This window comes from Symphodus melops, assembly GCF_947650265.1.
Source record: "Symphodus melops genome assembly, chromosome: 3".
Taxonomy (NCBI): domain Eukaryota; kingdom Metazoa; phylum Chordata; class Actinopteri; order Labriformes; family Labridae; genus Symphodus; species Symphodus melops.
Genome location: NC_136693.1, coordinates 28,822,150 through 28,837,396, shown reverse-complemented (window position 1 = coordinate 28,837,396; position 15,247 = coordinate 28,822,150). Strand labels below are relative to the sequence as shown.

Here is a 15,247-nt window from a genome sequence, read left to right as displayed (position 1 = left end):
TAACAAATGGGATGTGGAATAACTGAGAGTCCAGACCAGCAGAAAAAACCCCAAAAAAAACCCCAACATGTTCCTCCCTAGCCCTATTCTTTTTCACTTTTATCTTCTGCTTTGGAGGACACAGCCATCATGCACCGCCTCTCTTCCTGTGATACAGGACAAAGAGTTCTACATACAAACTTAGTTCACTCACAGAAAGAGTGTGAGTCATTTTTAAAAGTTGTCAAAACAGATCCAGTGACAGCTTGGACATGCCAGCAAGCAAATTAGTAATGGGTAATGCTACATGTAAGAGATTAAAACAGAAAGTATGAAAAAGAATAAACAGCAGCTGCTCACAGCAAAGAGAATTGCGGATGAATTCCAGACACATAGACAACCAAAGAAAGTCAAACTGAGCTGCAGCGATGAGCAATCTGCCCAAAGAAATCTGACTCCACCGTCATTTCCTCCTCACTTCTGTACCCTTTGGTGTTTCTGCACAGGGTTGCTCTTTAACGTATGTATTTTACTGACACTGTGACTTTCTCGTATAGTGTCTGCAGCTGCTATTTCGGCCACCCAGGTGTGAAGTTAAAGGTGCAAAAGGCCTCTCTTTGCGATTGTAACGACAAAAGCAGCCATTACTCTGACCCTGCCTGGAGAAATGTTGCTTCAATCTGCAGAAAGCAAAGTGAGACAGGGCGTCAGAGAGAAAGTGAGAGTTAGGAGGTGATGTGACAGTTAACATCCAACCTGTTTTCCTCTCTGTGTCACAGACAGTTGTGTGTGCCGCACAGCATTACTGCAAAGCTGCTCTATGATGGAACGTCTCTAACTCTGCTGCAGCTTGTTAGCCTCATGGCTGTTTGTTCACCACTTAGAGCGGACCCTCGTTTTTTGAAAAATGGGCAGAGTTCTTAGGAAAAGTTTTGCAACATTTTCATTCCAGCTCACTGGTTATCAAAAGACATCACACTGGTGTTGTAGAAAAGGAACGTATACGGTTCGTGTACGCACATTAATCTCACTCCTCCTTCGTCTTCCTGCTGCAGGATGATGACGTATGAAAAAGAAGACGTAAAAAAAATGGATAATGGATGAGATATTTACTTTGGTGACTATCCCATATTGACGTCTCCCATTGAAATAACTGGGACCTGCCGACACTTTGCTAAAGGCATTGTCTTCTCTCTGAACTATCTCTGGCTGAGTGGCTGATTCCTGAACATGATTTTGGTTAAACATTTCAGAGATGAAGATTTCAAACTTGATTATCATACGAGTGTGCATGAAGGTCTTGTGTGTATACTCTTGTGGTTTTCTTGATGAGCGTGACGTACAGCACGAGTTCAGATGATTCACTGTGAGCTTTAAAAACACACATTGGTGGTTGCTACACCTCGAAATGGAAGTTAGTGTAAAATAATGCAGAGGTGGTACCTGGATCAATAAAGTTAGCGTTAGCACTAAGTGTAAAGCTTGTCGTCATTAGACCACACGGACCTCGCATGTACCTGCAGCAATCAGTGTGCAGCCTTCACTATGTGACAGGGAGCACCGCTAGGGAAATGAGACTATGCGTGTGCGTGTGTGTGTGTGTGTGTGTGTGTGTGTGAGTGTGCTGCTCTGTGCACATGTGTGTAAGGGAGAGAAAGACCTCTGTGCCCGAGGGATGGTGTGTCACATAAGCTCCATCACAAGGCCGCTTTATTGGGCCTGGCATGGGTCAGACCCCTACTGTCATCTTCAAATATGCCTGCCACCTGCTCTTACACACACAGCTACACACACAAACATGCACACACACACATACATGTTACCACGCTCATGCATACACAAAAACCAGCACACATGGCTCACAAAGAATTCATCTGGTGTTTTCTGGTAATTGCAACAAAAACACCAAATCTGGACGTGTCACATTCATTTCCCAGGACCCCAGAGCGGAGGGCTAATTTCAAACAGCCTCCCCCTCTCAAACGCAGACCTCTGTCCATTTTTCCCTCCTTCATCCGCTCCTTCTTCATCTTATTTTTTGTATCCTCTCATCGAAGAGCGAAAGAAGAGGGAGTCTTTTATACACTGGCAAGTTTTGCAGACGGTTATTTGCTCAAGAGAGGCAAAAGTGACTGAAATTCCTAATTCGTCAACCGGGGAAGCACTCATGCCACTCTGCCTTCAGATTCCACATGTCTAAGATATACTACACCCAGGCCTGTGTGCCAGCGATTCAGCCGCCAATAATATAAATTAGCAATGCAATAAGATTTGCAACACTGCCACAATCAGCTCTGAATGCATAAGCAAATAGAACACTTTCTCCCATCTTTTTCCAACTACTGCAAGTCGAGTTTTTTCATTATAATTCCAATACAATGGAGATTCTGTACAACCGCTATCGTATGAATACTTGCATGCAAGTAAACTGTACGTATAGTGTGTGTGTGTTGGTCTTGGTCTGACAATTTTATCTTACTTTGCAATCTGTTCGCAGGCTATTTTTCAGCATTTTATACATATGTGAATGCATTTGTTTGCTTCCCACATAAAGCTGGCACACTGAACTCTCCATTATCACAAAATTAGCCCACATGCGTAAAAAGTGACAGTGTGTATGTGAGCAAGTGTTGTGTGTTGTTTTTTTTCTTTCTGTAATGTGTATGACCGTGTGAATCGGTGTGTGCACGTCTGTTTTGTGTGACTGTGTGTGTGTGTGTGTGTGTGTGTGCTCCCTGATGGAGATAAGTCTGAGTGGTTAGGAGGGAACAGATGTCAGCTGGTGTCGGCTGCCAGGAAGACAGAACAAAGCCAATCACGTTACCTTCCTGTCCAAAACGCATGGCAGACGGAGACCTGCATCTAACAACAATTTGTGGCATTGACTCTGAGCATGCCACCCTGCCTGCACCCCCTGCCTGTCTCTCTCTCACACACACACACACACACACACACACACACACACACACACACCACCACCATCCTATTTGGAGTAAACCTGGTAAAGAACTGGTGGAGATATGAAAGATTGCAGGGAGAGCAAACAAAATGGCGTCTGTAATGTGATCTTCCCTTGTTGCTACATTAGCTTAATCATTCATAAGCCTGCACAATGGAAGGACTGGCAGGCGTTACTGAGTCTCTACCAGGGTCCTTTGTCCCTTATAAAAATGTTTTTAATAATTGCTTTTCTTTTCAACGTGTCGGTCTCTAATTTACAATCCTGACTGTCGTCAAGTGTTAATGTTTGTTTTTACACGAGTGAAAGCTAATGAAAGATATAAATGTTTGTTTTTTTCTGAAGAAAAAAGTGTGTTCCTTCTTTTAACTCTCCTTTAGTTCCCCCTTCCACCCCCTGATTATTTTCTGTCATAAAAAATATTTAAAATACAGGAAGAACTCACGTCATTATTAAAGATGCATCCAGAGGTTAAAAAGGTTTAATGTTGCCACACGTGACAATTTCCAAAGTCAACAACGTGCAGTTTCAGAGCAGCTGTGTACCTCTTTCTAGAACCATGTTTACAAAATGTGGAGTTTGCAATCCTGCAGGGATCAGCAGCAAAGTGGAGCTCTCAGCCTGCGGTAACTTTGATAGTTGTGACGTCTCACATGACGGGAGGTTTTCTCTAAACCAAGTCAACGCTCAGCAAGGTTTACTCACTGAAATGTTACGCAGGATTGTGGAGAAAAGCTATAACTGATGGTGCTGCCTGACTGATCTGTGTTGCTTTGTATCCCAGCATGCTTTGCACAGTGACATACAACACAAAACACACTTGGAGGAACTTTCTGCAGCTAACGTGCAGGTGGTTTCGCTGTGTCAAGACGGACCACGTCTCTAGTTTTGGATTGGTTCATTGGCCACAGACGATGGGTAGTAAAAGTGCGCCTCTAAGAGTGTGAGTGAAATAAAGTCAGCAATGCAATGTTTGTTTCCAACTACTCAAAAAAAGATTTATCTTCACAAACAAGTTCCACCTCTTTACTGCAACGTACCCTTACAGCTTTAATAACCAGCTGAGCCTGTCAGTGACAAAGTCAACACTTTGATCCAGGCGTGATGCAGCCATTGGTGCACATTTTGTGGTTGTGATCTGAAGCTATCTCTTGAGTCCATTTTAATTAGATATTTAATTCATTTAGATCCTCAAAATAAGAGAAATTAGAGGAAGTTTGAACGTGCAGGACATCCCGTTCTCACCCATGATCCTGTGATAAGAGTAGAGTTGTCATGCTACGGTTGTCAGACTGACACGTGTCAGTGAGAAGAAGGCAGACAGATGCATGCTGTTCTGGGACTGAGAGGTGACTGGTAAGAACATAATGTGTTGGCTTGTTATGTGGGTTACATGCTGGCCTGATAGTGTCCAGCAGACTGCTTTTCAAAAGTTCTTCTCCCATTGATGCAGCAAGCGTTAAAAGTAGGAGAGTAACAGCACAGAAGATGCACTTAGAGCTGTCAGACTGAGAAACTACAAATATATATTTTTGTGAGATTGAGTGTTGTACGTGTGTGTGTGTGTGTGTGCGTGTGTGTGTGTGAGGTGTTCGTCTTTGCATCTTAGTCTTGACTGGCAGATCCTTAGAGACTGTTACAAATCTGTTGACCTCTGGCCTCCACAATGAGTTGTAAAAACCACACTCCATTTCCCTTAAGACCTCCGTAGCCTGCACAAGCAGTGTGTGTGTGTGTGTGTGTGTGTGTGTGTGTGTGTGTGTGTGTGTGTGAGTTTGTGCACGTGTTTGCCTGTTTGAATGCACGCGCTGTGTGTGTGTGTGTGTATGTGTGTGTGTGTGTGTGTGTGTGTGTGTGAGTGTGTGTATGTGGTGTAACCCTGAGGTTAAAGAGCAATCTGCAGCCAATTAAGCGCTTCACTAGGAGGGCCCTGCTTCCATGGATGAGAGGAATGCTCTGTGAGCTTAAAGAGAAGGAGTCGACTCTGTGCTTAAGAAGCAGTATACGTGTGTGTGTGTGTGTGTGTGGTAGCTGTGTGTCATGGTTGGGACATTTATAGTGCAGGTTTGTGTGCTGGTAACAATTAGGTGTCAGGGGGCTAATGTAAGGGTTTAAAAGTTCACCACATTTGGAGGCCTGGTTTTAAAGTTTGGAAGCAGAAGTTCTAACCTAAAATTTACCACCCAGGGAGCCAATCACAGACTCACAAACCTAGAAAAGAAAAAAGGTAGAGAGGAGGAAATTCACTATTATGTCGACATGCATCAATGTCTCTTCAAAGGAAAAGAAAAAGTCTCTGTCCCTGGTTCTAAATGTCGTTTGACAAATTTCCCAAAGGGGGCAACAAAGTGTGTCATGGCGTGTCATGGCGTGGTGTGGCACGTCCTGTTTTATATCACATTGTGTGATCTAAGGGAACGTGTGAGTTGTGGTGCTACTTCCCGTTTCCTGTTGTTTGGACTAACTTTGAACATAAGCAGAGGGAGGACTTAATGACTTAATGATGCTCTGAATGTGATTTTGTTGGACATGAAGTTCTGAATAGTAAGTCGAAAAAGTCAAATGATACCTCACTTACTTCTGCAGATTGTCTCAGCACGAAGCCTAATTCAAGTTAATCTGCATTTCAAGACCCTTTATTATTTACTGAGTGTCTTACACGTGAGAATGTTGAGGATGAGATGAAAAAAACAACAACATATATTTGTGTATAAAGTAACAAAAAAAGGACAAAGTAAGTGTAGGAGTACCTAAAGCAAAAGGTTAAGGATTTAGGAAAGGAGGCGGTAAGGAGGGTAGGGTCTATGTCCACCTTGCTCTCCTTCTCCCGCCCCCCCACCTGCACCTCCCCCCTGCAGCCCCTGCCATCCATCAGTGGGTGAGCAGAGAGGACCAGGGCCCAGAGTAATGAGCCGTGGGCCCCCTTACACGTGTTGACGCGTCGCTAAATAAGATCCATTTACCTGGGCTACCGCCGCCGCGCCCCACAGCCGACTGGAGGAGAACGCAGCACCCCAGCCGCCCCACCTGGACGCGCCTCAAGCACACCTCTTTTCATGCACAGTGGTGCATGCTGCCTCTGTCTGTGTGTGAGCTTTCCACCATCCCACTGTTGTTTAAAGTATCTGTCTGGGAGTGTGTGCAGACGTGAAAGAATATCTTTGTGTTTGTGCTGTAAGTGTGTGTGGGTGCAAAAATGTCTAAAGGTGAAAGTGTGCATGTGTGCGTGCGTGTGTGTGTCTGTATGTGTGCACGCGTGCCTGCAGGCAGGGAGGACAGAATGGTAATCCAGTTACTCAAGACAGACAGAAGCAATCGTTCTCCAGTTACAGAGTTTTCTCCGAGACTGGAGGGCATCACTGTCAAGTGTCGAGGTCCTCGGGGATTTCTCACTTTAGACGATTACACTATCTGGACGGTGTGTGTGTCTGTGTGTCATGAGAAAGGGACCGTAACATGGCATCCACTGCATTTGATCGGCTGCACAGAGATCAAATGTATGATCAAAATGGATGATTTTCCTGTTTCAAAATTGAAACAGGAAAATCATACGTTTCAAAGTTATTGCTGCAGCTGCTAAGGAGGAGTTTTACAGCCAATGAAATACAGAAATTAAAGTCTGAAATAAAAAGTGCCTGACAAAAATAAACATGGAAGACAAAAATAACCCCCCAAAAGATTTGGAACCAAGACACCATCTCATCAACTCTTCTAAAAAGCAAATATGTGTATCAGGGGTCATTCTCAGCCGCTATGTGAGAACGAGTCACTGAAGAACACTCTTTATACTTCCCTCCATCCCAAAGGTGCAGGGACGTCTGGCTGAGGTGAACCAACTCGGGTAATGACTCATGCAGCATGAACTTTGTGTGCATGCACACATGAATGAAAAACATTTAGTGACCCTTTCTGTCTCTACTCGTCTACTTTAAATACAAACATTAAAGTATCTTTCAGATGAACCACAACTGGTAACACCTAAATCTTCTCAGCTTCATACTGTAAGGATTCAAACAGATGAGTTCCAACCTCTGCACACTGTAAAACCAAAAACAATAGTGTTAACTGAAGCCGTTTGGTACCAAACTATCAAATAAACAGAATGTATTTGCAGGCTGGAGAGTGTGCTGGAAAGTTTTTTTTTTTTTATCTAGTGCTTACCAAACACGTGCTACATGTAAATGCAAAGTAGTTGCATTCAGTTGCAATCAACCTTGAGCCAAATTATAAAGAAAAAATAAAGAAAAAATGCAGTTCCTCAAATGTCCACTGGCGGCGGGCTACAGAAGTGAAAGAAGCAGAGACACTCCTGCAAACATGAAGAGTGGTGAAACTGAACAAGCAGGGACAAAAAAAGACGGATGGTTGTATGATCTGAACTCAGAGAAGAAAAAAAAAAGGTTTAAAAAATGAAAGTCGTGAACGACGGAGAGGAAGAGCGGCATGAAAAAGACAAGAACACATGCATAAAAAGGGGACAGCTGAGTGAACAAGGCTTTAGTAGCGCTGTTGGGGTAAAAGAGAATGCCACTAATAATGAGATGTCTATTTTACCCACCAGCTCTCTGTCTCTTTCGCTGCTACGCCTGTTTTCCTCTGGCCCCCATTATCAGTGCACTTGAACCCGGGGATAACAATGAGTTCACAGAGATTGAGAAGTGCCTAGGCCTTAATTGTATGTATTTAGTCACGCACACAGAGGCAATGGCCTGAGAACGCCTAGTTAGCCAATGACATCATTTAGCCACACAGCCACTTTAACTCAATGGGGCTGCTGTGGAGCACAGCGCTCTGTCACTCGCCGCTCTCCCCGCCTGCCTGCCATCGCTCCGTCAGGCTTTCAGCACAGAGAGAGTCCCTATCATACGCTCTGCAATTCTCTCTCTTTTCTCCCTCATTTGTTGTTGTCTGTTGTTTCGCCTCTTTTACAAGGTCATTACATTTCTGCCCTCATTTTATTTTATTTTTTTAACTACACACCTTGGATCTGTGGAACATTTTTTTTTTTTACGTTCACAGAAAAATACAGAAAAATGTGATCAGTGTTGAATAGGAAACGACTTCTGAATTTCTTTGTCCTGCTAAAACAGACAGTTAGATTTTTTTGTCATTGTTTTAAGCCTAGGGCTTCAAGTACAACTGGCAGTTATCACCATATTTATGAGTACTGGGTACAAGTACTTGAAAATGCCCATGACAGTTTCCCAGCTGGGTGACACAAATTGTTCCCAATTTTCAGCCAAGACTTTTAAAGTTTAGTGATATCAAACAGAGAAAAGAAATCTCACGTTTCAGACTCTTGAATGAACAAATGTTTGGCATTTTCTGCTTCATAAATAATCAAAGTAATTTTTGGATGATCAAAACTGTTGAGTAATTTTCTGTCCATCAAACAAACAATTCATCATCGAATAGTTTCAGAGCAGGTTTACTTTACATTTTATTATTTGTTAAGTTTTATTTGCTTTGTGCTTGTGGATGGCTTTGCATGTGTGTGTGTGTGTGTGTGTGTGTGTGTGTGTGTGTCTGTTTGTTTGCATGCATACTTTTGTCAATCAATGGTGGTAGCTGGCAGTCACAAAGATGATGATGGCACTGAGATGTTAGTGTGCCTCACTTGTTCGGCACAAAGAAGTGTGTGTTTCAGTGTGTGTGTGTGTGTGTTTGTGTGTGTGTGTGTGTGTGTGTGTGTGTGTGTGGAAAGGAGGGGTGCTTCTCAAGCAGGGATGTCAGCACTTGAAAAATCAATCACCATCTGGGCTCATTTCATACAAAGGACAGAGGGAGGGGAGGATAACTCACAAACACACACGCAGACACACACTTCTCGCATCTTTCATTTCATGCAAAGACAACAGAGGGCAAAAAAGTAAAGCAGCGAGGTGCCCCCCTTGCCTCCTGCCTCTCTGTTTTAAGTGAACACTTCACTCCTCGCCTGCTTCCTGCTGCTATAAAAGCAGGTGCAATTTCCTCCTCTGCCCCGCACCTCTGCCTGGATATTTTCAAATCGCAGGTCGGAGTGAACGGTGATATGTACAATTGAGGAGCGAAGGGTCGATCATGGAGGGGTGTTTTCAGTGGAAAGTACTGGCCACGCTGGGGCCTATCTAAGCCATTAGGCTTGTGCTATGTGAACACACTGCATCAAGGCTGGAGTTGCAAGGTCAACCAAAGCAAACAGGGATAAGGGGAAAGAAAAGCAAAGATTCATCTGCTCGAGTTAGCACCTCAGGTCAATGGGTTTGCCTCCCATTCAGCGCAGCACGGCCCTCGTTTACAGATGCGGCTTTAACTTGCTTTCCAAACCTGTTTTCAACTTCACATAAAACGCTTTTATTTGAATGAAGGGAATGTTTTATGCAAACAAGATTTTTTTTTAAGTATACACAAAAAGCGTGAGAGCTTGAAAGCATGTGTGTGTATGTATGTGACATGATTTTTGCTGCCGTGCTGCCTCCTTTCAGTTTCACAGCTGTGTGAGAAATACCAGCGGCACAGGCTGCTGAGGCAGCGAAAGCATTTAATACTCGACAAACAGTCGTCTAAGCCCATGTCCAATAGCTAGACATCACTGTAATGTGACCTACATACTAAGTGAATAAGATTTTTTGCAGTGCAGAGGGGGCACAAGGCACCGGGGTGGGGGTGAACAGGACTCATCCAAATGTCAGTAATAAAACGATGAAGTATTCCTTTGGACTTGGACTCGTTCTCTTCTGCCATGCAGCGAGAAGAGAAAGTACTGTGTAATGTAAGAGAACATATTGTGCCCTCGTGGCATTGAACTCTGCCTCCTTTGTTCAGTTTTCACCCTCTGGAAAGACGACTTCCTCTCTTTTTGAGGAATTAATGAAATGACAAGCCGAGGGGGGAGCTGTGTGATTTTTTTTTTTTTTTTTCACGAGGGCACAAAAGCATCTGTCTCAGGGATGTAGCAGAGGGTGAAGCAGCCAAACCTCTGTTTTACAGAAAGAAGAGGGTCTACTTTCAGATTTATGTGAATCACTCTTTAATTCTCATTATAAGGAGTTTTAAGACGGTCAACATTTATGGTTATGAGGGTAAATTAGGACAAATAAACTGTCCTTTTTTTCTGACAACAAGGCATTTGTTTTTGAACATCTATCAAACTGTGTGCAGGGTTGGTGTTTCTTGAGAAGGGCTACATGTCAGCTTGTCGCAGGATGCAGGGGGGGAAAAAAAGGCCATAATTTAAAGACGAAATAGACAGGTTCACTCCAGAACAGTTTTGATAGGTTTCAGCCTTAAAAAAAAATGATGAATGAATAAATGCACGCCTGCAAACACACACGCACACAAACAAGCAGAGGCACGCACACTCACAAGTACACAGTCAATCTGCCTGGCCACATCAACAGAGCAGGTGTCCTTAGTAATGCACCATCGCGCTCTTGGATCTCTGCAGCTCAGAACAGAGGGAGATGAGGGAGGAGGGAGAGGCAGAGACAGAAATAAAGGACAGTTAGAGGAAACAAGTGTCAGTGTGTATTTGCGAGCTGCAGGAATTTGGGGCGTTGTGAGGATCAGACACAGAACTAGAGGTAACACAAACTCTGTGTGATGTGGCACAGCAGTGAAACTTGTTTGAATGCACCTCATTTCTTCGCTGAAGAACACAGACTCCTACACTTGTTATTTTTGGGATGATCAAAAACATCAAGATGATGTATTTTCGGCATCCATGTGAGAAATATTTATCAGGAGATGAGCGGCGAGCACGACTGAGGAGAAACTAAGCAGAGAGACATGTACTTAGTAAAGACCATGCCTTTGCCCCCTGCTGAGTCTCAGCTACATGCTACATAAATAACCATTATGAATCACGCTGTTTGGTCTCACCCTGCCATTCCTCAAACAAGATCCAGTTTCCATTTTGTCACAATGGTGATGAGCCGTTTAAAAAAGCAATGAAATAACGTTTTTTATCTACAGTGCTTTAAATTTGTACAAAGACAAACTTCACACAGTTAGGAAAATCACATTTTCAGCTGTTGGTGTTTACATGTCTACTCGTCTAACTAATAGGCTCGAATCCAGTCTGAATGTACCCGAGGTCACAAGGCAAACAACAACAAAACAGCCGAGCGGCCCAGATGAAAGGACAAACTTCTGCCCGACCATTAGTTTTACAAAAGGAGAGAGTTGTCCCTATTATCAGAAAGACTTGGATGTCTTTTACAGTCGTTGCTTTCATACTTGCACAAAACTGCTTCAAACTTCCAGATTTGGAGAAGTCCTGCACGATACACCTCATCTTTACCTGGACTCATTTCCTGCCGACCATCTTGTAAATGTCCAAGATCTCTGCATCAGCTGATCTCAGAACGCAGTAGGTAAAATTTAAAATTCCCCCTGAATGATTCGAGACATTCGAAGACTGAAAGCCAGCGTCTGGTGTGTTAATGAAACAGCTTCCTCATGATGTCTGTCCTTTTTTTTTCTAACAGTGAATATGTGTCATTACACACATCACACTGATACACTTGGATATAAAGGCACAAAATGTCATCACAGAACTAAACTGTTTCTTTGTTCGCAACTGCACTGTTATTCTTCTTCTTTCACGTCCTGCCTCCGACCTTCCCCCCGCTGTACGCTGCATGAGTCAACAAGCCAGTCCGAAAGATTTCAGAGGGCACACTACCTGAAATGGTCTGCACATTTTCAGGGGTGCAGCATATTTGAAAGTCTGCCTGGGTCAAATGTGAAGGAAAAAAAAAAACAGGTTAAGAAAAATGCATTAGGAATGCTAAATCGTAGCATTAGCAGTGTCGCAGATGTGTGTTTGTGTGTGCAGAAGCTTATTGCCTTTTACTCTTTGGCATCAGTTCAGAGGCAAAGTCTTGGGTGGTTCACTGACATCAGCTTAGAGATTACCCTACACAAACTTTATCCCGTGGCAAATCTATCCTTAGACCGCACATTTTCCAACCTTGTAGCAGAAATCAGGCCTCCATTCATGGAATCTCTTTTGTAGAACTTAAATACATCCCAATGTGTCCATAAACAAAGGCCTCAAGCCTTCCTCCTCGCTCCCTGTGACACTTTAAGTTTAGATTCTTCAACAGGCCTGTGGGTGGGTTTTTCATTCTTCGCCATTCTTCCTTTATTTTGCTCCTTCTTTAGAGCATTAGGGCGACTAGCCATTGAACTACAACCGCTACTATAAAAATTCATCAGGATTAAAATGACCTCACACACAAAATTAAAGTTCCCCAATGTACACAATAAGGGCCTGTATCTTTTTTAAGACATGCTCAGCTTCCTTGGGAACAGGATTGTGTCTTGACAAAGTGGTCTCGGCTCAACAATGAGCACCTTTCAGACACACACAGGGACTGCCTTTAGAGCTGCGAGGAGAGACGGATTTCACATATCAATCAAAAGAGGGAGGAAGGGGGGGGAGAAAAAGGGCCCTCGTCTGGTGAGAGTGGTCCTTCAGGAGCCATGAACAGATTCAAATGGAGTATATGCTTTTCTCTCTTACCGCCACTATTCATAATAACAGAGGAGACAGGAGTAGTGGAGAGGGAGGGAGGTCCTCTTAACACCTTTTTTTTCTTACTTGTCTTTCCTTATATGGGGGCTGAAGCAGTGGTCCTCAGCGTGGCCCTGAAATAATAAGACTGTAGTGGATGCCTAGATTGTACAACACTGAAAAAAAGTTGCTTTGTGAAGAGGCCAAGAGGGCCTACTGCATTCAGTGTGTGTGCAAGCTTTCATGTTCTGCACTTTCTGCATGCTTGCGTGTGTGTGTGTGTGTGTGTGTGTGAGTGTGTGTGCGTGCGTAGGAGGGTGGTCATTCCATTACACCTGCACGATGGCATAATGAGCCCATGAGTGTGTGCACTGGGCCACAGCCACCCACTGCGTCAGCCATGCGCACCACTGTTGCTAATCGTGTTGAAAATGAATAAGGTGTCAGAGTGGGTAATTCACAGCTGTATTAAAGCAGCGCAGCCCAGATAGAAGCTACATAAAACAAATGATATTATATGTAATATTTCTGACAGCTGTATTAATGGGCACACCTTAAAGGTCGTCTTATTAGGTCACGGGCTGCACGTTTCATCCTCTACAATTTTGAGCCTGGGGTGTTCAGATCGTGTCTGAAGAGCAGCTCAGAGGGAAGCAGAGAGCGGCGAGAGAGTTCCCGAAAATGTGTGGATACAGTATGTTGGTGTTCAAGACAAATTAATATTTCTACCTAAAATGGCGATGAAAGTGTTTGCAAAAATCTAGCTTTAACTTTGACCTATTTCTCTTTTTAGCAAATGTAGCAGATGTTTACTGAGTGGTTATTTTATGGAGAATACATTTCGTCCTGTCCAAGCATTTTATTTTGTTTCCCCAAATCCAATAAAACTCTCTTTCTTTCTTTTAGGAATTTAAAAGGCATTAAAAAAAAACACATAGAGATACTTTGACAAGTTTAACAATTAATTAGGCAATTTCATCCATCCCCCCAAAACTTACAATGAATAATTGAAAAATAAATTACATTTCTGATGATTTAAAGAATACACCTGCATGTCCCTTAAACAAGCTCACAGCAGCTCTCAGAATAATGACATGGATGTATTTAAAATAAGGACTGTAAATACACAATCCTCCCTGAACAAGATTATTTTTTTTCCACAAACGACACCAATGTTTCTTTGCGTTGTCGGAGTAGCTAAAGGAGATGAGAACCTGAGAGAAAACTCCTCACTGTGAGGACATCATTTGTCCCCATGTTAGACCTCAGTCTGGCATTTAAGTAGATTTCAGCGTAGGTTTGTGTGTGTGTGTGTGTTTTGGTTGTGTTGGTTTTCATGCATGTGTGGCACACGGATGCTATTTTTATATAGGGATGCTGAGAAAGTGTGGAATTGGGGACAAGGCAGCCTTGCACCGGGCCGTGACACAGACTTATGTTAAACCTAATTAGATCATGATAATAGCTTTAGGGCCCCAGTGATCAATGCTAGAGGTCTGTGGAGATGAACTTTCCTTAAGTTTCATGCCGCACGCTGGTTGTACTACATTTTATTAAAGACACACACACACACACGTACAGACACATCAGATTAATTTGCAGGCACTGTGTTCCTCTTGAATATGACTGGATATCCTCTGTCTGTTTCACTGGTTTTAAATGAGAATGTTAAATTAAGATCAATATATCTGATAAGTACTGAACTAACTCGGGCTACATCAGTTAAAAATCCACCACAAATACGATGGATAAGATTCAGATATTCTAAACTTTGACACTTCTGGAAGTCGTCTCAAGCCTCACGAATAGTGCAGTTCACCCACAGCGCCTCCACCTCACCAAAATACATTTGCTTCTTCTTCTACGTCAACAGCCTCTTGGTGGAGTCTCGTTTACAGCTTACAGACTCCTCAAATCACTCTCACACGAGACGAAGAGGATTCCTTACGCTTCCATTACCACCAAATGTGATTTGTGTAATGTAATATTTTTTAACACGTCTGCGTCTGCTGACATGCTAGCTCACTAGCTAGCTTCTGATTAGCCTCGACAGCAGATGGTTTGGGAATCCCTGCAGATATCAGTTGTGGTTCTTTGAGTTGTTGACTCTGAAAGCTTCCTCTCCCAACCCAACCTCAGGAAAGGGTGCAGAAAGGCACATTCATGAGATGATCTACTAAAAAAAAAAAAAAAAACTAGAAAGAAACGATGCAACAGTAGCTGACGTTTGCTTGTATTATGTTTGTGTCGTGCACACTGTAATTACCTTTGGACAAGCTCCGGTTTGGAACCAACATTCTTGGCTCCTCAGAAGCTCACCCACCCATTTAATTCCACCACTGTCAACTGTTCAGGCTGGTATGCACTCTGAAGCCATGATTATTTGTTTCTGGTCAAGACACACAAGATAGACTGTGTTTAATGTACACAGTAGTACTTTACCCTTGGGTCAAGTCTAGGGTTTGTAGAGAAACATAGATTGCTACCATTGAACCTCTGCTGATGCTTTTGAGAACTGGTATATGGTCATTTAAACCTTCAGAAATGGAGGTTTAAATGACAATGTTTATATCCGGGGACCAGCTTCTTACAGGCATGATGTCTGTAGATGCAATTAATTAATTATACAATTGCATTTTGTTCTGTGCCAGACTATACTGCTCCAACGGACGTTTTCACTTTGTTCTTTTCTCCTCATGTCCTACCCTCTGAGAACCTGACCCATCCGACCGGAAGGGTCTACAGCTGCGAGATGCATGTTTGAACACGGAGGATTTTTGGGACAGTCTGCCGGAGATTTTCAAGACTTT

The 15,247-nt window shown here is 43.1% G+C and overlaps 1 protein-coding gene across 3 annotated transcripts in view; it reads right to left on the bottom strand.

The window, feature by feature from the left end:
- The window catches only part of znf536 (zinc finger protein 536), a 213,499-nt gene that overhangs the window by 140,456 nt on the left and 57,796 nt on the right, over window positions 1-15,247 (bottom strand). The gene's annotated exons all lie outside the window — the stretch shown is intronic.